At 38.7% G+C, this 21,071-nt stretch overlaps 1 pseudogene; it reads right to left on the bottom strand.

The window, feature by feature from the left end:
- LOC129031876 (thiamine transporter 2-like) overlaps nucleotides 1-21,071 on the bottom strand; it is a 40,210-nt pseudogene that overhangs the window by 10,336 nt on the left and 8,803 nt on the right.

Genomic DNA, 21,071 nt, shown 5'->3' on the forward strand with positions numbered 1-21,071 from the left:
GCTGCCAGAAAGGAACTTCGAAACGAAATTGTAGCACACGGCCCCCTGATTGTTGGGCACTGATGCGATCATTCATTCCTGGGGCTGGAGAGCTCAGGAAGAGAATGCTCAGATGGACCCTGAGGCACCTGAGAAGGATGTGGAAAGAGGTACTCAGGTCCTGAGGCATCTGAGCAGGAACCAACCATGCAATGCAGGCTGCCACAGAAGAGGAGACTCTCTAGCTAAAGGACAGGTATGGAGATGGTTCAGAGACACCTTATGCAGCCTGGTTGATGTGTTTGTTTGATAAAAGAACATTGCAGACCCAATGTCTCGGGCTGAATGGTGTGGTTAGATTGAGGCCAAGGTCTCTGGGTCTCCACTGGAGGTCAATGGCGCTATACTCCAGTCCATACAGAAAGGGAAAGAAGGGGAATTCAGACTTTTCTGGGGTTCTTGGATACTGGAATCCATATGGCAATATTTCCAGGTCCCCTTAGGGGAAAAATTAACCTGATGACATTGGGAGGTTTGAGGACAAACATGGTGACCTGTGGTGCTTATCTGCTTCCAGGTGGGGCCCTCAGGCCATTTTGGGTGCTGGTGACCATGGTTCCTACCACTTCGTGTATTACAAGCACTAACATAGGCTGCTTGTGGCACAGACCATCACTGTGGCCTAAGGGGGTATGGCCCCCTACAGCTAAGAATTTGAGCTGTAATAATGGAACATATCCACTGCTGCTGGCTACCTAAGCTCCCAAGCCTGATGGGTTATTCAACAAAAGCAGTACTACAAACTAAGTGAAAAAAAGTACATTACTTGTTTAAATCTACATCAGTCAGGGTTCAACCTGAGATACAGAACAAATAGGAGATATAAATTAAGAAATTAATTTTAAAAAGTTGGCTTCCATGGTGATGGAGGCTGGTAAGGTAGTCCAAAATTCACAGGACAGGCCATCAGAATGGTTGGGCTAGGATTCACAGGCATAGGCTGAAGCTCCTGAACACAGACCAAATCTCCCTTTTCAGAGGAACCTCAGCACTGCTGGTAAAGCCTTTCCCCTGACTGAATCAGGTCTACTCAGATTATTGAATCAGGTCCTCTAGGATTGTATTTAAAATCAACTGATTATGGACTTTAATCACATCTGTAAAACACTAGCATGACCGAGGTTAGTGCTCTTAGATGGTCCCACTCTTTTGGTTTCTGTGTTGTTTTGGGGGTGGACTTGAATGTGTTGAAATAGTATTTTGGGTTTCATTTGCTCACTGAGGCTGTGTAGATGGTTTGTTTCAATCTGTTCCATTAAATAATTTGATTGTACCCAGTTCACTGGCCAATGGATGTGGTTTTGATGGGGCTCATGATGGCCCAGTCTTTCATGGCACCCAGTTTCATCAATTATCAACTCATGGCCAATCTTGTTTCATCAATGCCCCAACCATTTACCCTTCCCCCCATGGGTTAATTTGAATCCTGTACCATATAATTTAATAATATTTATTAATTCAATATTTAATATTTAATAAATATTTCAGTTTGTATTTTTAAAAATAAGGACCCAGAATGTAGAAATAAAGATTCAGAAAGACTGTATTACAAGGTAAGAAGAGATGCAAATTTAAATATGATCATCATGGCAGGCCTCATTGAAAAGGAGACATTTGAACAAAGACTTAAAGGAAGTGAGTCACAGAGCAAGCCATGTGGATATCTGGGGGAAAGAGCATTCCAGGGAAAGGAAGTTAAAGTCTAAAGATGGTTTCTGAAATATTTAAAGACTCTCAAGGAGCCCAGTGTAGCTGAACTGAGTGAGAGGAAGAATAGTAGAAAATGAGACCAGACAGGTAAAGGAGAGGGCAGGAATATCAGGTGGGGTTTGCAGGTTATCCTCAGGCCCGTGGTTTTTTACTGTGTATAAACTGGAGAGTTCAGAGCAGAAAAGTGACATGATCTCATGTATATTGTATAAAGAGCTCTGACTGCTATTTTGAGGCTAGGCTGAGGAGGGCAAAGGATTAAAGCAGAGAGTTAGAAGGTCTTGCAATAATGCATATGGAAGAGATAGTGACAACTCATAACAGAGCAGTAGCCATGGAGGTGATGAGAAGCAACTATCTCCTAGAATTACTTTGAAAATAAAGAAAAGAATATTTTCTGACACTTTATATCTGAGATGAGAGAGAACAGGAGGAGTAAAAAATGACTTCAAGATTTTGGGCCTAAGCAACTTGAAACATGGGGAAAAACTAGATAGCACCGTTGTGAACAAGATGAGGATTCCATCTGGAGCATGCTGAATTGCAGGTGTCTACTAGACATCCCAATGGAAATGCTGAGTAGTAGGCAGCTGGATACAGTGGTCTGAAGTTCAGGGGGAGAAGTCAAGGTCTGAGCTATCACTTTTGGTGTCATCAGGACACAAATATAGAGATCGCATGAAACCATCAAAGACTGTATAGAGAAAAGAGTTTGTAAGCACTTAACCTTAGGAGCTCCAGGGTTAAAACCCCTGAAAAGAGAGGAGAGGCCAGCAAAGGAGACAGAAAGGAGCATCCAGTGAAGAAAGAGTAAAATTAAGAATGCATGGTGCCCTGGAGGCAAGTATGGAACTGTTTCAAGGAGGAGAGAGTGATAATGGTGACAATGCTACCAAAGGGTGAAGTGAGATGTGTGAAGTGAGATGCGTGAAGTGAGGCGAGCACTGACGAACGACTGCTGGATCGATACCGGTGATCTGGACAGGAATGGTTTCGGCGAAGTATTGAAGACAAAAGATGGATATGAATGGGTTTAAGAAAAAGTGTGAGGAGAGGAATTAGAGAGACAGGAAGTAGACAACACTTCCATAAATTTTTGCTTTAAAGGGAAGAAAAGAAATGACTTAATCTCACAAACATAATGTTAAGCAAAACAATCTATGTAAGAATGCCCAACTATATTCATATAAAATATTTTTATATATGTGTGTGTGTATAAACACACATACATATACATATATTTTAGAGACAGGGTCTTGCTCTGTTGCCCAGGCTGTGTGAACCCTATAGCGAACTGTGCATGTGAGAGATCTAGGTTGCACATTCCTTATGACAACTGCAAGTTCATTGCAGCCTTGAACTCCTAGGCTCAAGTGATCCTCCTGTCTCAGCCTCCCAACTAGCTAGGACTATAGTGGTGGTGATGAAGTGGTCTTCCCTAGGTACAGGCAGTAAGGAGGAGAATTGCCTGTAGAGAACTTAAAAGCAATAGTAAAACTGAAGAAGGGCCTGTCTGCATTTTATTGTTGCCATGTACCAGCAATTCTAAATAATGATGGTGATAAAGTATGCTCCCCACCAGGTGGGCTGCTACCCCTTCTGGCTTGGCATGCCACCCTGGCAGTGTCTAATTAATAACTTTTACCTTCTCCAGAACAGTACAAAAATCTTTGGTTTTGAACATTCTTCTAATTTCTAATTTATTATTGTCCACGATGTTAGTCTTATGTTTTTCAAAACTCTTCAAGATATAAAACATTACTACTGTTTGACATGGCCAGTGTTGAGATTTACTCACCTGTTTTCTGTTTCACACTCCCTCTTGCATCATATGCCTTCCTTTGGGGTCATTTTCCTTCTTCCTTGAGTGCATCCTTTAGAAATTGCTTTTGGAAGGGTCTGTTACACTCTTACAGAGTGAGTGTGTCTCACTCCTTTTCTCTTTGTCTGAAAATGTCTTTATTTTATTCTCATTTTTTGAAATGTTTTTCTCTTTGTATACAACCCTAAGCTGGCAATTATTCTCCCCCGCACTTTGAAGGCATTATTCCACGATCTTTCTGGCTTCCCTTGTGTGCCATTGAGAAGTCATTTGTCAATCTAATTATCATTTTTCTGTAGGTGATGCTCTTTTTATTTTTCTGACTGTTTATAAGGTTTCTTTTTCTTTGGTATTCTGCAGTTTCACTACAGTGTGTTTAGATTTGAATTTCTTTCATTTACTCTTTTGGAGAGCTGTTAGGCTTCCTAAATCTAATTCATGCCTTTCATCTCATCTGCAAAATTCTCCATGGATATTTCTTTGTCTGTCTCTCACTTCTATCTTATTATCTCCCCAAGGAACTTCAAATAGACATTTGTGAAACTTTCTCACTCTAATCTCCATGTGTGTTAATAATTTTTTTCACTTTCATCTCTGTGCTATATTCTAAATGAGTTCTTCCAGTTTAATATTTTCTTCTTTATTGCTCTTAACTTCTACATAGCTCTTAACTTGTTTATTAATCTTCTATTCTTGACTACAGTAATGCAGCCTTAATAACAGGGATATTTCTTGAGAAACGCATTGCCAGGTGATTTTGTCATTGTGCAAACATCATATGGTATACAAACCTAGATGGCGTAGCCTACCGCATACTTAGGCTAAATGGCATAGCCTATTGTTCCTAGGCTGTAAACTTGTACAGCATGTTACTGTACTGAATGCTGTAGACAACTGTAACACAATGGTAAGCATTTGTGTATCTAAACGTATTTACACATAGAAAAGATACAGTAAAAAGACACATAAGAGATAAAACATGGTACACCCATATAGGGCACTTACGTGAGTGGAGCTTCAGGGCTGGAAGTTGCTCTTTCAGTGTCTTGATCCATCACGCAGGCTGGAGTGCAGTGGTGCGATCTCGACTCACTGCAACCTCTACCTCCCAGGTTCAAGTGATTCTCCCTGCCTCAGCCTCCGAGTAGCTGGGATTACAGGCACCTGCCACCATGGCCGGCTAAGTTTTGTATTATTTTTTTTAGTAGTGACAGGGTTTCACCACGTTGGCCACACTGGTCTCAAACTCCTGACCTCAGGTGATCTGCCCGCCTCGGCCTCCCAATGTGTTGGGATTACAGGCGTGAGCCACCGCACCCAGCCATTTATTATAATTATCGAGTATTATATACTGTACGTAATTGCATGTGCTAGACTTTTATAAGACTGGAAGTGCGGTAGGTTTGTTTACACCGGCATCGCCACAAACTCATGAGTAATGCTTTGTGATACACATGATGGCTACGACGTCCCTGGGTGACAGGGATTTTTCAGTTCCACTACAATCTTATGGGACCACTGTCCTATATGCCAGGGGTTCTCAACCTCCAGTCCAAGGGCCTGTACCGGGGTCCATGGCCTGTTAGGAACCAAGCTACCAGCAGCCAGCAGGAGATGAGTGGCGGGTGTGCAAGAGAAGCTTCATCTGTATTTACAGCCACTCCCCATTGCTCACGTTACTGCCTGAGCTCTGCTTCTTGTCAGATCAGTGATGGCATGAAATTCTCATAGGAGCGGGAACCCTATTGTGAACTGTGCATGTGAGGGATCTAGGCTGTGCACTCCTTATGAGAATCTAATGCCTGATGATCTGTCACTGTCTCCCAGGAAAACACACTCAGGGCTCCCACCGATTCTACATTATGGTGGGTTGTATAATTACTTCATTATATATTACAATGCAATAATAATAGAAATAAAATGTACAAAAATATAATGCACTTGAAACCATGCTGAAACCATCCCACTGCCCTGGTTTGTGGAAAAATTGTCTTCCACGAAACCAGTCCCTGGTGTCAAAAAGGGTGGGGACTGCTGATATACATGGTCCGTCATTAACCAAAACATAGTTATGCTTCCCATGACTGTAGTTCTATTTTTTCCCCAAATTCATGATTACTTTGTTCTATTCTTATGATGTTCTATTTATGTATCTTGTTCTATTCTTATGATGTTATTTTCCTCCGTGTGTAAACATATTAAGCATTTTATTTTATATTCTAATACTGATAATTCTTCTATGTCAAATCTTTGTTAGTCTGATTTCACTATTTATTACTTCAGTTGGCTTGTTCATGAAACTTTATATCCTTGTATGATTCTGAATTTTCAAAAATCATAATCTCCTATTCGATGGAATTTTATTTGTGGCAATATTTTGATTCCTGTACTGAGGTACATTCTTTCAGAAATCATTTGCCTTTGTTACATATAGGTGCCTGGAGACATTGCCAGTCAGGACCACTTTAAACTAAATTTTCAGCTTAAAAAAAAAGTTTAGCCTATAGGAATAGGACTCCAGAATTATGTGAGTGCTGGTTTATAAAGGCAAATGCTGAGGATATATTCTCCAGACTCCACCCAGATTAGTCTTTTTCATTAGGGATTTTCCCCCTGTCATTTTGTATTTTGTTCTGATTCACCATTCACTGAGGATGTGGCCCTTTGGAGTTGCCACTAAAACCAAAACTCTAAGTTCTGGGGGAACCAGCAGATGCCTTGAGCACACTGCAGAGTCAATGCTTTCTTAGCTATCTGGCTTCCTGTTCTTGCTTTGACATCTGAGGATTTTTCTTAGTTTCTTACCAGTTCAGCCATTTATTTTTTTAAAATTAAATTTATATCCATGAAATCCAAGGGTTTTGTAGTGTAAAGATTTTTCTGATATCCAGTCTGTTGTTGCCTAATGAAAGTAAGCCTTTCTTACTTTAATATTTTTTAAAAAGTCTGTTGCCTTTAATAAATAGGTTTTCTTAATAAAAAAATTTAAAAACATTTACCGAAATTTGTTTAAATTTTAAACAACCCTAAAGTCCCCATCTTAGTCCATTTTCCGTTAACTGAGAACACCTGAGACTAAAACATTTGTTAAAAAAAGAAGCTTATTTAGCTTACAGTTCTGGAAGCTGGGAGTTCCAAGATCAGGTGGCAGCATCTGGCTGGCTTTTGTCGAGGGCTTTGCTTTGTGCTGTCATAACATGGTGGAGAAGGAAGGGGAAGCGCATGTTTAGAGACCAAACATGAGAGGCAGCCTTGCTTATAACAATTCACTCAAGTGGTAACTAATCCATTCCCAAGCGGGCAAGAGCTTACTTTCAGGACAAAGGCATTGATCCCTCTTGAATGACCTAATCACCTCTTAAAGACACCACTTCTCAACGCTGCCACATTAGGGACCAAGCCTCAGCATGAGATTTGGTATTCCAGCCATGGCACACCCTTCTCCTTTAAGCTCAACCCCTCAATCCCATTCTCCCTAAGGTAATTGCATGGAGACCATCTCCATTAGGATAGAAAAGTAACAAAACAAGGCAATGTCTAAATGACCAGGACCCAAACTCACTGAAAATCCTTTTAAGGAGTTTATTTTGTTTGATAATGAAAATGTGGGCCAGGTAAGGTGGCTCATGCCCATAATTGCAGCACTTTGGGAGGCCGAGGTGGGCGGATCACCTGAGGTCAGAAGTTCGACACCAGCCTGGCCAACATGGCGAAACCCTGCCTCTACTAAAAATACAAACATTAGCCAGGTGTGGTTGCGTGTGCCTGTAATCCCAGCTACTCGGGAGGTGGAGGTGGCAGTGAGCCGAGATTGCACTCTAGCCTAGGCGACAAAGAAAGACTGTTTCAAAAAAGAAAAGAAAAGAAAGAAAATCTGGCTTTTGACTTCAGCTGTCCTTTGAGTTAAGACACCAAAAAATAGTTTATGAAATAGTGGAACCTAAGCCTGATGGACCACACACATCCTGCATTTGAGTCCATGAATATGAAGTGAGAACACTCATCTGGGCTATCTGGACTGTCAAATAGCACATACTCCACTCACACTGAAAAATATCCATTTTGATGTATGTGAGCCTATTCCAAATCCAGACGAATCCTCATTTCATGCACTTAAAATAATATCATCACTGTGTTTGACGTTTCGGGAGGTAATCTTTCTACGCAGAGTGCCCCTCTCCTTACTAATCCCTTTGGGGTTGCGACTATAATTTCATTTTCATGATTCTAACTTTTATTTAATTAAAGGTAGATTAAAGTACCAGTTATGCTAGCTGGTTAATCTAATGGAGGGTGCAATCAGAGGCCATCAGCTGGTCCCAGAGCAGCTGAGTGCAACGGCTGCTGGCTGTGAGCCCTAAGCAGGGTCACTGTGTATTTCCCAGTGAGGGAAATGAAGGCAGAGGAGCACAGCAGCTGCGGTTTCTGTGATATCAAAGGGGCACTTGGTGCCACTGGCCTTTCCCTTTTCTTTTTTGTGTGTACTCCGCAAACTTGGTGATAAGAGTTGCTTTTCATGTCTTAAGCCTCAAGACCATCCAGGGAGGAGGAGGGTGAAGGCAAAGAAATTAGTGAATGACGGAGGAGTCTTACTGTCAATTCCCTTGATCAAGAAGAAATGGGCACTTACTCAATCTGTTTCTCATTCCAAAAGTTATCGCTGCAAGTTGGGGGGTGAAAGTGGGGAAGTGGGGGGTGATGAGAGGGATGAAGAGGTCTGGTAACAGGTAACTAAGAGGTGGGTGTTCTGGTGCAAAACTTGTGGGGTGTTATTACTTCATTTACCTACTTAAAGGCTTATTTTTAAAAATTAACCTTATTTGAGATGTTGTATGGTTATTTACCCACCCCCTCCAAATCCCTCTTATATTCAAACTTGTGAATTTCATGTATTTTTGGAAACAAGATTCCGCCAGAAAATCATTTTATATCATTAGTCAACCACATTATATTCTTATGCCTTCAGTCAAGACAATTATATCTACCACTCTCTCCATACCCGGCTTGGTGATTATTACTAAATTACTCTTCAGCTTTTTCTAGTTGAGATAAAAATGCTTCTTTTAGCTTTTCTCATGGGCCTCTTCCCCTAATCTCTCAGTCATCTTCAAAGATGTGTCTTGAAACCTCTTTTTAAGATCTTCATAAATCCATTAAGACCTTTGAAATTCCATAAATAGCTTATGTTGTGATAGCAGTTTGAGAGATGCTGGGAAAATGAAGCAATCGCTTCTGGAAGTCTTGATGCATCCTACTCTTTGTTGAATCTCTGTGTCAGAGAAAAATGCTGATTCAGTTTGTATTTTCTACTTTTTAGATTCCAATTTTTAAAAATGGCATTTGGCGTCCTATTAGTGGAATATCATGAGTGCAGACAGAGTCAACGATGAATGGACATTAATGATCGAGATTTGGGAGTTACTAATCAATGCACTTCCATATTACTGGCTCTTAAAAACTTAATGAAAGCATATTTAATTAGATTCCTACCAAAAATCAATTTTTAAGAAGCACAGTTTTCAAGACCAGCCATTCATAATAACATCTTTTTTTCTTTGTATATAGGAATAGGGTTTGTCTTCTGTTATGCCTTTGAACTGTATGTTTTTGCTCATCCTGCTCTGTACCTGGGTAAATTGGTCTCTTTAGCAACTGAGCTTTAAAATAGCTTCCCACGGAAGAACTGAATTGAAAGTTGTTCCAGCATCGAGGGTGTCAGCAGAGACTAGCAGAGAAGACATGGTAGCAATACAAAGATTTTAAAGGAGTGACTTAAATATATTCCTCTTGGTCAAGAAGGTAAAAGGATTCGGAAACACTGACGTATCAGGGGATACAAAAGGTAAAGCTTGAATGTTTCTGCCAAATTTTAGATTTGTTTTCAGCTTTTAATGCCTGTGTGACCCCCCGCCTTTCAAAGAAAGAGCAAAAGGTGTTGATTTGCCAACAAAGAAGACACTTACATTTTAAATTAGGTTACACAAAATAGTGGCAGAAAGGAGAATAGAAGGATTAATGGGTCATTTTTATTTCTAGTCCTATTTTACCTAATTCAGTTATAGGAATTCATTCATTTCGACTTAGGATATAATGGATTTGTCGAAAAGTAAGGGAAATATCTGGAGCTGATTAATGTAAAAGTCTTTAGAAAATGTAAGTGCCTCCTAACCATGTTGATTAATGTAAAAATAGATGTTATTTTTTCAATTAGAAAAAGAGAGAGAGATGTTTGTTTACTGACAACACTAAAGGCCAGGAATAGTGTGGTTTAGAGGCCAGCACTTAACCTGTGTAAGAACTCATGCAGTAAGTCTTATATTCTCCATTTTATTCATAAGAAAACTGAGACATTAAAATATTACATCTTTAGGGTTTACTTTAAAATAATTTAGAAGCAGGGGTGAGAAATTTCATTGGGAGTGGAGTACAGATGAAATAAGATTGGCCATAAATTGGTATTTGTTAAGGTCGAGTAAGGAGAAAATGAGGTTTCATTATACTATTTTTTCAAAATGTTGTATGTATTTGAAATTTTCCAAAATGAAAAGTTTTTAACATGTCACTATAAACATCAAGATTCAAAACTAGATTTTGCTGATTTCAAGCTTGTTCTCTCACTAACATAGGATACACAGAATAATTTCTGGAAAACCGAAGAGCAATTTGCCAACCAGATAGTAAATTAGGAATTTAAATTTTATTTTAGAAAGTAATGCTTACATGTCGAATAGCCTCAAACAAGCATATTGTATTGAACAAGTGTGTAGTACTGAATCTACATGAATCTTAGTGTTAAGATTTATTAAATGGAAGCAATCCTTTCCTCTGTTGAACAAGCGGGACTACAAAATAGATTTTTAAAAAATGTCCTGGCATTACTTCATTTAATTTTGTATTCTGAAATGATTCCTTTTTGCCTTTTTGCTTTTAAAGAAGATAGCTTCTAAATATTTTGTAGGAATTCTTATCTATTTATAGATAGGTAAGAATGACGATTTTGTCCATGAGACAGAGTAGATTTACAAAATTTGGGAACTAAGCTTTAATAAGATTGAACTTTAGCTAGGGCAAGGAAAAACCTTTAGCTGTAGCTAATGAGAACCACTTCCACTGGAATGACTTTATGGCTTTAATTTTACGCAGTTCTTTCATTCCTTCACCTGTTTAGTGAAAAGGTCACCTGTTTAATGAAAAGGTTCCTTAAGAAATAGAACCTTAACTACACCATATTTCTATTTCTGAATATAAAATTATTCTATTGAAGACATCATGCTAAAGGAAAGAAACCAGAAACAAAAGGCTATATAAAAAATAATTCCATTGATATGGCATTCTGTAATGACAAACTATATGGATAGAAAACCAATCAGTCAGTGGTTGCCAGGGACGAGGGGTGGGGAGAGGGGATTGGTGGCAGAGAAACACAAGGGCACTGTTGGGTTGATGGAACTCTGCTTTATCTTCATTGTGGTAGTGGTCACACAGCTGTACATTTGCCCAAATTCATAGAACTATACATAAAAAGTGTGAACTTACTGCACGTATATTATTTATCAATAACTCTGATTTTTAAAAGTATAAAGATAAATAGATATAGATACATAGTTTTGAAAATATGCCTCTTTGTTCGTGAGAGCCCATGCACTTACCTGAATGTCAACAGGAAGCCCCAGTCCTTGGTTGTCAACCACAGTCATAGTCACGATGGGTTGACTCAGCAAGGCAATGAAGGGATTAATTCCAAACGCCAGGGCATGCTCAGATTAACTCCAATCTGAAATCTGTCATTGTACAAATGGAAAGAGTTTTAAAAGGACGCACACATGCACATTCAAATACAAAACAGCGAACTGTGTTCTTCTCAAGGCTTTGCTCTGCTGAGGAAGCCCAGGTTTCTATTGACAGCTCCTTTCTAAAAGCTATTTTAGCAGAGATAGACTGAAGAAATAGACATATGGGATGGTGCAATGTATTTTAACATTCCATGGGATGGGATATAGTATGCTAAGAATTTAAAACTAGTTAACCAATTCTAAAATTAAACCAAATTTTCAAAATACTCTGCAACTAGAAAACATTCAACATTATTTGAGATAAATATGGCTTAGCAAGTCGCTTTTAAAAGCAGACGTATCAGGCTGGTCACGGTGGCTCATGCCTGTAATCCCAGCACTTTGGGAGGCTGAGGCAGGCGGATCACTTGAGGTCAGGAGTTTGAAACCAGCCTGACCAGCATGGTGAAACCCTGCCTTTACCAAAAAATACAAAAATTGGCTGGGTGTGGTGGCACATGCCTGTAGTCCCAGCTACTCAGGAGGCTAAAGCAGGAGAATCCCTTGAACCTGGGAGGCGAAGGTTGCAGTGAGCCGAGATCGTGCCACTGCACTCCAGCCTGGGAGACAGAGGGAGACTCTGTTTCAAAAAAAAAAAAAAAAAAAAAAAATTAAGCTTATCAATAAGTGAAAACAGGTCAGCATGATGATTTTTTACTTATTTAAAGATTTAATCACTGAATTATTGATTGAGTTAGCAATTTCAGAGTCTAATTAGTGAATATTTCTCTGCAAAATCCACAAATTATTTCCTTTCATAGTTCATTCAATCTGGTAATTAATTCATTTTAAATAATTGTACTGGGATGTTAAATTTAGTCAGTCAAGACTGACATATATAAAGTTCTTCCATGCAATTTAGCTAAAACATTTGTAATGTGAATCTATTTACAAAATGAACCAAATGAAAAATGTTAACTATTTTTATGTCCCTTCCAAAATTCTTTACATAAAAAAACAAATACAAGCATTTTAAAACTATGTGATTCAATGAAAGGCATTATTTCCATGCAAGATACTACCAACTAAACATAGCAAAACCCACAAATGACCTTAGGTCCCACACAGTGAATATGACAGGTGGTCCAAATGGGACTTGTAATTTCAGGTCTTTCTTGTTCAGCTAACAATTTTTCCCTTGAACAAATGTGGAACTACATTGATGCTTTTAAAACTTAGATGAAATAAAATGCAGATTTCCTTTTAGTATGCAAAGTATTTCATGTTGGAATCTTGATTTAATCCATTCAGATGCCTAAGCAGCTTGACAGTGATTTATTTGGTTTTGGATAAGACCTCTACATGTGATGGATTAGAAAAAAAACACAGTTCTGACGGTGGGCTCAGAGTGGCTTTGAATCCTAAGATTTTTAGTCCAAACCCCCATATTATTTCCAAGATACCTGAAATTACATGTAATCAAACTATCTAAAATCTTATCTTGAGGCTCCAGCTGGGTTATTTCACAGTGGCCTCCACTTGGTCGCTGTGGAGACATTGAGCTACCACGCAGAGAACATTGCCTAGGACTAGCAAGTTCTTAGAAAAGTAATTGTTGTGTTTATATTCTTCCATTGGGCATTTGGCAGTAAGTACAGATGAGCCTCTGGGGGATTGTCTGTAATTTAAAAAATAGAACTACCTTGAAGTTTTATTCAATCATTTATATATTGTGTATTACGGAAGTATGAGATTAGCATTTCCCAATTTACTCTATAACTTAAAGGAAAGTAATAGGAACATTTGCTAAAGCATAAAAAAATTAGGTTGTGCCTGTATAACAATGAAATGGTTAAATTAAAAAAATTTCAGGCTGGGCTCGGTGGCTCATGCCTGTAATCCCAGCACTTTGGGAGGCCGAGGCGGGCAGATCACAAGGTCAAGAGATCAAGATCATTCTGGCCAACATGGTGAAACCCCGTCTCTACTAAAAATGCAAAAATTAGCCAGGCGTGGTGGCACGTGCCTGTAGTCCCACCTACTTGGGAGGCTGAGGCAGGAGAATCGCTTGAACTCGGGAGGCGGAGGTTACAGTGAGCTGAGATCATGCCACTACACTCCAGCCTGGCAACAGAGAGAGACTCCGCCACAAGAAAAAAAAAAAATTCAATAGCTCAAAGTTTTATTTTCATATTGTATGTATTTATTTATTTTTTTGGAGGAAATACTAACCAAGTGCCTACATAAAGCGAGAACTAGAGGAAACACCAGGGGCATAACAGGGAACAAGCTAGACAATGAGGGCAACCACGGAGCTTGCACTCCATCAGGGAATAAATTAGGACCAGATAACTGCTTTGATTAATTTTTAATTAAATTGATCAGTTTTTATGTCATGAAAAAAATGCAAAGTAAATATCTTTTTATATAATAACCACAAATTAGGCTAGGCGCAGTGGCTCACACATGTAATCCCAGCAGTTAAGAAGGCAGAGGCGGGCGGATCACTTGAGGTCGGGCGTTTGAGACCAGCCTGACCAACATGGCGAAACCAACATGGCGAAACCCCATCTCTGCTAAAAATACAAAATTAGCCAGGCATGGTGGTGCATGCCTGTAATCCCAGCTACTCAGGAGGCAGAGGCACAAGAATCACTTGAACCCGGGAGGTGGAGGTTGCAGTGAGCTGAAATTGCACCACTGCACTCCAGTGTGGACGATGGAGCCAGACATCAAAAAAAAAAAAAAGAAATCACAAATTATTTTATGTAAACTTCTATCACATAATGATTGAAATCATGGATGCTCAACAGTCTTAGAATTTCTTCTAAACCTGAATACTAAGCCTTTGCATGAGATAAATTTATTCTACACTTGCTAAATTTATAAGTTGCCTAGAAGTTGGAGCAGTAATTAGATGTAAATGAACTTACAGAGATTGAATTCACATATGTAGAAAATGATATTTTGTCAGTATGTTGAGTTAGATATGTAAATGATCATTTTATTTAGTGCCAAAGTTCACACATCTATTTGGTCAAGTTCCCTTTGTTTCTCTACTGAGTATGTCTTCAGACACTAAAATACTAGGTTTATTCAATTCTTGCCCAGTAATTAATTTTAAAAATGTAACCCAAATTAATTATGTCTGAAATAATTTTTCTCTTCACTAAACTTACTGACCATCTGACTGAATTGACAAATTAGATAAAAGATGATTGTACAGGCCTTTGGTGGAAAGCTCTGAACAGATTCTTTGAGAAAACCCTAACAGTCAGGTAACAATTCTCATTTTACGGCCTCTTAGAATCTCAGGATTCTCACTATTCATGTGGCTTAACCTTTCACCGCTTTCATGTCCGTAACAAAACATTCTGAGCATTTCTTAATTCATCAAAAGATTTTGTCTTTTCTAAATATCTCACATCCTGACAATTATTAATATTTTTCTAATTTCCCTATTTGTTTCCTCAGTAGAATGATGTTAACTTGCATCCATCAGTAGAATGAGATTAACATGCAATAGAAATGCAATACAGCTGTGAACCAATATGTTCGGAAATATTCAAGAATAATATACATTTATCTTTTAACAACATGGAAGTTATAGTCATGAATAGTAAAAATAACTGAAAAATCATTATTATCATTTTTACTAACTTTCAGGTTCTCCTTCCTAAGTATAGCCATTGACCATGAAACAAAACTGATTTAGGTTTGGCTAGAATTATTTTTTCCTAATCCAGAGATTGCTAAGTGAAAACAAAATATTTAGAATGAATATTGGGGGAAGACAGAGATTTACTTCCTGCTACAGTAAGAAAATAACAAGGTAAGCTAAAAATCATATTTTTCCATAAAGAAAAAATAGGCATAAACTGCTGAAAATCAAATAAAAACAGAAAATCAAAAAGCAATTTCAGGCTGGGTGCGGTGGCTCACGCCTGTAATCCCAACACTTTGGGGGGTGGGATCACCTGAGGGGGACGGGTGGGATCACCTGAGGTCAGGAGTTCGAGACCAGCCTGGCCAACGTGGTGAAACCCCATCTCTACTAAAAATACAAAAAGTAGCCGAGTGTGGTGTCTCACACCTGTAGTCTCAGCTACTCAGGAGGCTGAGGCAGGAGAATTGCTTGAGCCTGGGAGGCGGAGCATGCAGTGAGCCGAGATCGTGCCACTGCACTCCAGCCTGGGCAACAAAGTAAGACTGGGTCTCAAAAAAATAAATAAATAGGCCAGGCGTGGTGGCTCACTCCTATAATCCCAGCACTTTGGGAGGCTGAGACGGGCGAATCATGAGGTCAGGAGCTCGAGACCAGCCTGGCCAACATGGTGAAACACCGTCTCTACTAAAAATACAAAAAATTAGCTGGGCGTAGTGGCAGGTACCTGTAATCCCAGCTACATGGGAGGCTGAGGCAGGAGAATTGCTTGAACCTGGGAGGTGGAGGTTGCAGTGAGCCGAGATCATGCTGCTGCACTCCAGCTCCAGCAAAAGAGTGAGACTCTGTCTCAAAAAAATTAAATAAATAAAATAAAAATAAAAAATAAATAAAATAAAATAAAATATAAGCAACTGCAACAAAAACAAAAATTGACAAATGGGATCTAACTAAACTAAAGAGCTTCTGTACAGCAAAAGAAACTATCAACGGAGTAAACAGGCAACCTACAAAATGGGAGAAAATATTTGCAAACTGTGCATCCAACAAAAGTCTGATATCCATAATCTATAAGGAACTTACACAAATTAATGAGCCAAAATCAAAGAACCCGATTAAAAAGTGGGCAAAAGAGGCCAGGCATGGTGGCTCACACCTGTAATCCCAGCACTTTGGGAGGCTGAGGTAGGCAGATTGCTTGAGCACAGGAGTTCCAGACCAGTCTGGGCAACATGGTGAAACCCTGTCTCTACAAAATATACAAAAATCAACTGGGTGTGGTGGCACGGACCTGTGGTCCCAGCTATTTGGGAGGCTGAGGGGGGAGAATCACTTGAACTCTGGGGGCAGAAGTTGCAGTGAACTGAGAAAGAGAAGTAGTCATCTCCCCTTTTTCATTTCTGATATTGATAAGTTGTATTTTTTCCATTCTATGCACGAGCACTCTCTCTCACATTTATTAGACTTTCTGGCTTTGGTATGACTAATTTGGCTTTGGTAATTTTTCCTGTTGTACTATTTTCTATTCCATTGATTTTATTTTTTGTTATCTCTAACATTTTCTTCTTTTCTTTGAGTTTCATTTGCTGTTCTCTTCCAGCTTCTGAAGATGAATGTTTAAATAACTTAATTTGTGTCCTTTCTTTTTTTAAAAAATAAATGCACTGGAGACTGTATGTTTCTCTCCTTGCACTGCTTAACTGCATCCTATAAGTTGTGATTTTTCATATTTTCATTGTCATTCAGTTCAAATTATTTCCTAACTCCAAGTATAATTTTTTGACCATGTTCTGTCTTTAATTATAAAGCATTTGGGTATTTTTAAATTACAATTTTGCTAACGATTTTAGCTTAATTTTGGTTGTCAGAATACTTTTTCCATATGATTTCAATCTTTTGATATTTATTGAGGGTTACTTTTTGGCCCAGTCCAAGCCTGTTTTTGGTCACTCTTCTATGTTCACTTGAAAATAATCTTTATCCTGCAGTGTGTACAGTTTCCACATATCCATCACTGCAACTTTATTCGACATGTAGTTTCAATCTTCCTAATCCTCACTGATGTTTTCTGTCTGCTTCTTATTGAGAGAGCCGTGTTCACATTTGCAACTGTGTGGACTTTTTTATTTCTCTAAATTTTTTTTGGCATTTTGCTTAATACATTTTGAGGCTATATTTTTTGTGCATACAAATTTAGAATAGCTTTATTGGCTGGGCACGGTGGCTCACGCTTGTAATCTCAGCACTTTGGGAGGTCGAGGCAGGTGGATCACTTGAGGTCAGGAGTTTGCGACCAGCCTGGCCAACATGGCGAAACCCCGTCTCTACTAAAAATACAAAAATTAGTTGGGTGTGTTGGCACACGCCTGTAATCTCAGCTCCTCGGGAGGTCAAGGCAGGAGAATCACTTGAACCCGGGAAACAGAGGTTGCAGTGAGCCGAGATCATGCCACTGCACTCTAGCCTGGGTGACAGAGCAAGACTCCATCAAAAACAAAACAAAACAAACAAAAAAAAAGAATAGCTTTATTTATCTAGTTGTTGATGAACACTTTTATCATTATAAAATGACTATGAAACTTATAATGAAAAGACAAATCACTCTGGTGTTATTGCTGATTTCATCTGATATTGGGATACCTAAACTAGCTTTCCTTGTATTAGCATTTGTACAGGATATCTTTTCCCATATTTGCACTTTCAGCCTTTTGGAGACCTTATTTTCAAGAAGTGTGTCTTGAAAGCAACATAATTAGGTTTTGAGTTTTAAAATCCATTCAGCTGACTTTTGTCTTATAATTGGAGTAATTAGTTCAGGCACATTTTAATGATTTTGCTGCTATATTGGGTTTTAAATTTACCATTTATTTGTCCTGTCTAATTTATGTTCCTTGTTCTGTTTCTTGTCTTTTATTGCCTTAAGTTTAAAAACACTTTCCATCCCTTCATTAGCTTGTTAGTACTATCTTATTGTATTATTCTTTTAGTAGTTACCATATATATTATAGCATGAATTTTTCACCTAGCAGAGTCTACCCTAAAATAGTATTTTCACCACTTCTTTGACAATATAAGGATTTTGCAATACTTTAAATCTATTTTTTCCCCTTCCTTTTGTGCTATTACCATCACAAATTTTAACTCCACATATATTTTTATTTATTTATTTTTTTGAGATGGAGTCTTGTTCTGTTGTCCGGGCTGGAGTGCAATAGTGGGATCTTGGCTCACTGCAACGTCCACCTCCCAGGCTCAAGCGATTATCCTGCCTCAGCTTCTGTTAGCTGGGATTACAGGCACCTGCCATCATGCCCAGCTAATTTTTGTATTTTAGTAGAGATGGGGTTTCACCATGTTGGCCAGGCTGGTCTCCAGCTCCCGACCTCAAGTGATCCGCCCGCCTTGGCCTCCCAAAGTGCTGAGATTACAGGTATTAACCACCGTGCCTGGCCTCTACATATATTTTTAAAACTAGAAACATTAGGCCAGGTGCGGTGGCTCACATCTGTAATCCCAGAACTTTGGGAGGCTGAGGCAGGTGGATCACTTGAGGCCAGGAGTTGGAGACCAGCCTGGCCAACATGGTGAAACTCCTTCTCTACAAAAAATACAAAAAAATTAGCCAGGTATGGTGGTGCACACCTGTCATCCCAGCTACTTGAGTGGCTGAGGCTCGAGAATTGCTTGAACCTGGGAGGCAGAGCTTGCAGTGAGCTGAGATTGCACCACTTCACTCCAGCCTGGGCGCCTCTGTCTCAAAAATCAAGATTTGCTTAGATTTACTTATATATTTATTCTTTCCAGTATTATTTTTCCTATATTATTGCAATGTTAATGGTGATCATTTTCATTCTGCCTAAAGAATTCCCTTTAAATTTCTTTTAGTGTAAGCCACAATAATTTTGCTTAATTTTTTGTCTTAAAAATTCTTTATTTTGACTTAATTTTTGAGGAATATCTTTGCTTAGTATAAAATTCTAGGCTAGCAGTTCTTTACTTTTCACACTTTAAAAATATTCTTAGGAGGAGGGCAAAAGTTGAAAAACTACCAGTTGGGTACTATGCTCACTAGCTGGGTGATGGGATCAATTGTATCCCAAACCTCAGCCTCAAGCAATATACCCATGTAACAAACCTGCACATGTACTCCCTGAATCTAAACCAAAAGGTGCAATTATTTTTAAAAGATAAAAATAAAAATAACAGGCTGGGTGTGGTGGCTTACGCCTGTAATCCCAGCACTTTGGGAGGCCAAGGCAGGCAGATCATGAGGTCAGGAGTTCGAGACCAGCCTGGCCAATGTGGTGAAACCCCGTTTCTACTAAAAATACAAAAATTAGGCGGGCATGGTGGCACGCACGTGTAGTCCCAGCTACTTGGGAGTCTGAGGCAGAAGAATCGCTTGAACCCGGGAGGCAGAGTTGCAGTGAGCTGAGATCGTGCACTGCACTCCAGCCTGGACAATGGAGCGAGACTCCGTCTCTAAATAAATAAATAAATAAATAAATAAATAAATAAATAGAAATAAAAATTAAAATGTTGTTTCATTGTTTTCTGGCTTCCAGTATTTTTGTTGAAAATTCAGATGTCATTATTACTAATACTCCTTAGAAAGAAATGCATCTCACCTTCATTTTATAGACAAACAGACTAGAAAACTTTAAGGCCACAGAGCATGTCAAAGATTATGCTGCCAGTAATGTTCAGCCAAGGAAAATATTTTCAGATGTTTATTTCTGATTAAGTTGGTATATGGAATGAAATACATCGTTACACAGGAAATGAGAAGCAACATCTAATTCCTTGAAGTGTTCTCCAACCAGCATCCACCACCTCCTTAGCTCATTTTCTTTACTTTATGATTAATCTAAATCAAATACTTCCTATTTTTAAACTATCGTGTGTATAGTATTTAGATGTAGTTTTATAGAACAGCTTCACTTCTATAACAGCCCTCAGAATATTTAATAAGTTGTTTCAAAAAGACATAGATACGCTCTGACTACTCAAGCAGGAAAATTGGGAGTGAAAACTAAACTTAGTCAAAATTAGAATCACGTCTTATTATATGATGTTGCTAAATTAGACAAAATCAAAGCCTAACAATATATTATTGCTTAAGAACTTCACGTATCCTCCTGATTAGGAATCTTAGTCAAGTCATAAGAGAGAGCTGATTCAAATGGGAATATAGTTTCATTGTCTCTTGTAGGAAGCCTTAGGTATAACATTACAAAATGCTATTCAGAGGAACTGGAAGAATAAATAAACATGTTTTGTTGCTTCAGGTTTAGGTAGTTGAAAGAAAGAAATGGTAAATACTTACACAGCTATGGTTATAAAGAGCATAAAACTTGACTTGAATATCAAGAGACCAGCAGAGCACACCCAAATATTAGTTGTGAAATGCATGGGACATAGAGAACCTCCATCTGCACCTGAGAAGATCACCGAGGGCAACTCACCCAGAAGATCCCAGATGACTTTGATGTCGCCACTGTGAAGGCTGCCATGGCTCCTAAAATAAAATAAAACAAAATAAAATAAAATAAAATAAAAAATAAACTACATCTTGTTAATCCATGTACAGTAAAATAGCACACAGTTTTGTTAAAATCCACAGTTACAGAAGCACTGAAGCGTTTTCAGACTACAGTAAAAAAAAATGCTGACTTATTGTGAACTTTGAATGAAAAATTGCTTGATCCACCTCTGTGAACTGTACATATCATTTTCTCTTAAGGGTTGAAATAGACCAATTGAATTCAGGCTTTCATGAATCATAGACTGGAGAGGACCCATGGAGAGGGCCATTTTTTCTTTCCTCTTCCCTTTGCAGATGTTAAAACTCAGGCTTAGAAACCCGGTGTCAAATAAAAAAAAATATATGTGACTTAGATAGGAGAGGCTTTATTTAGAAGAAAGGCTATTGCCGTAGAAAGAACTCTCTGATTGCAGAAATCTGCATGACTCAAGATCAAACAGAAAAGGGATTTTCTTTTATAGGGTAAAGAGGGTACAAGCAGACATAAGCAAAATCTCTGCAGAGGAAGCTGGATTCACA

Source organism: Pongo pygmaeus, chromosome 11 (assembly GCF_028885625.2).
Source record: "Pongo pygmaeus isolate AG05252 chromosome 11, NHGRI_mPonPyg2-v2.0_pri, whole genome shotgun sequence".
Lineage (NCBI taxonomy): Eukaryota > Metazoa > Chordata > Mammalia > Primates > Hominidae > Pongo > Pongo pygmaeus.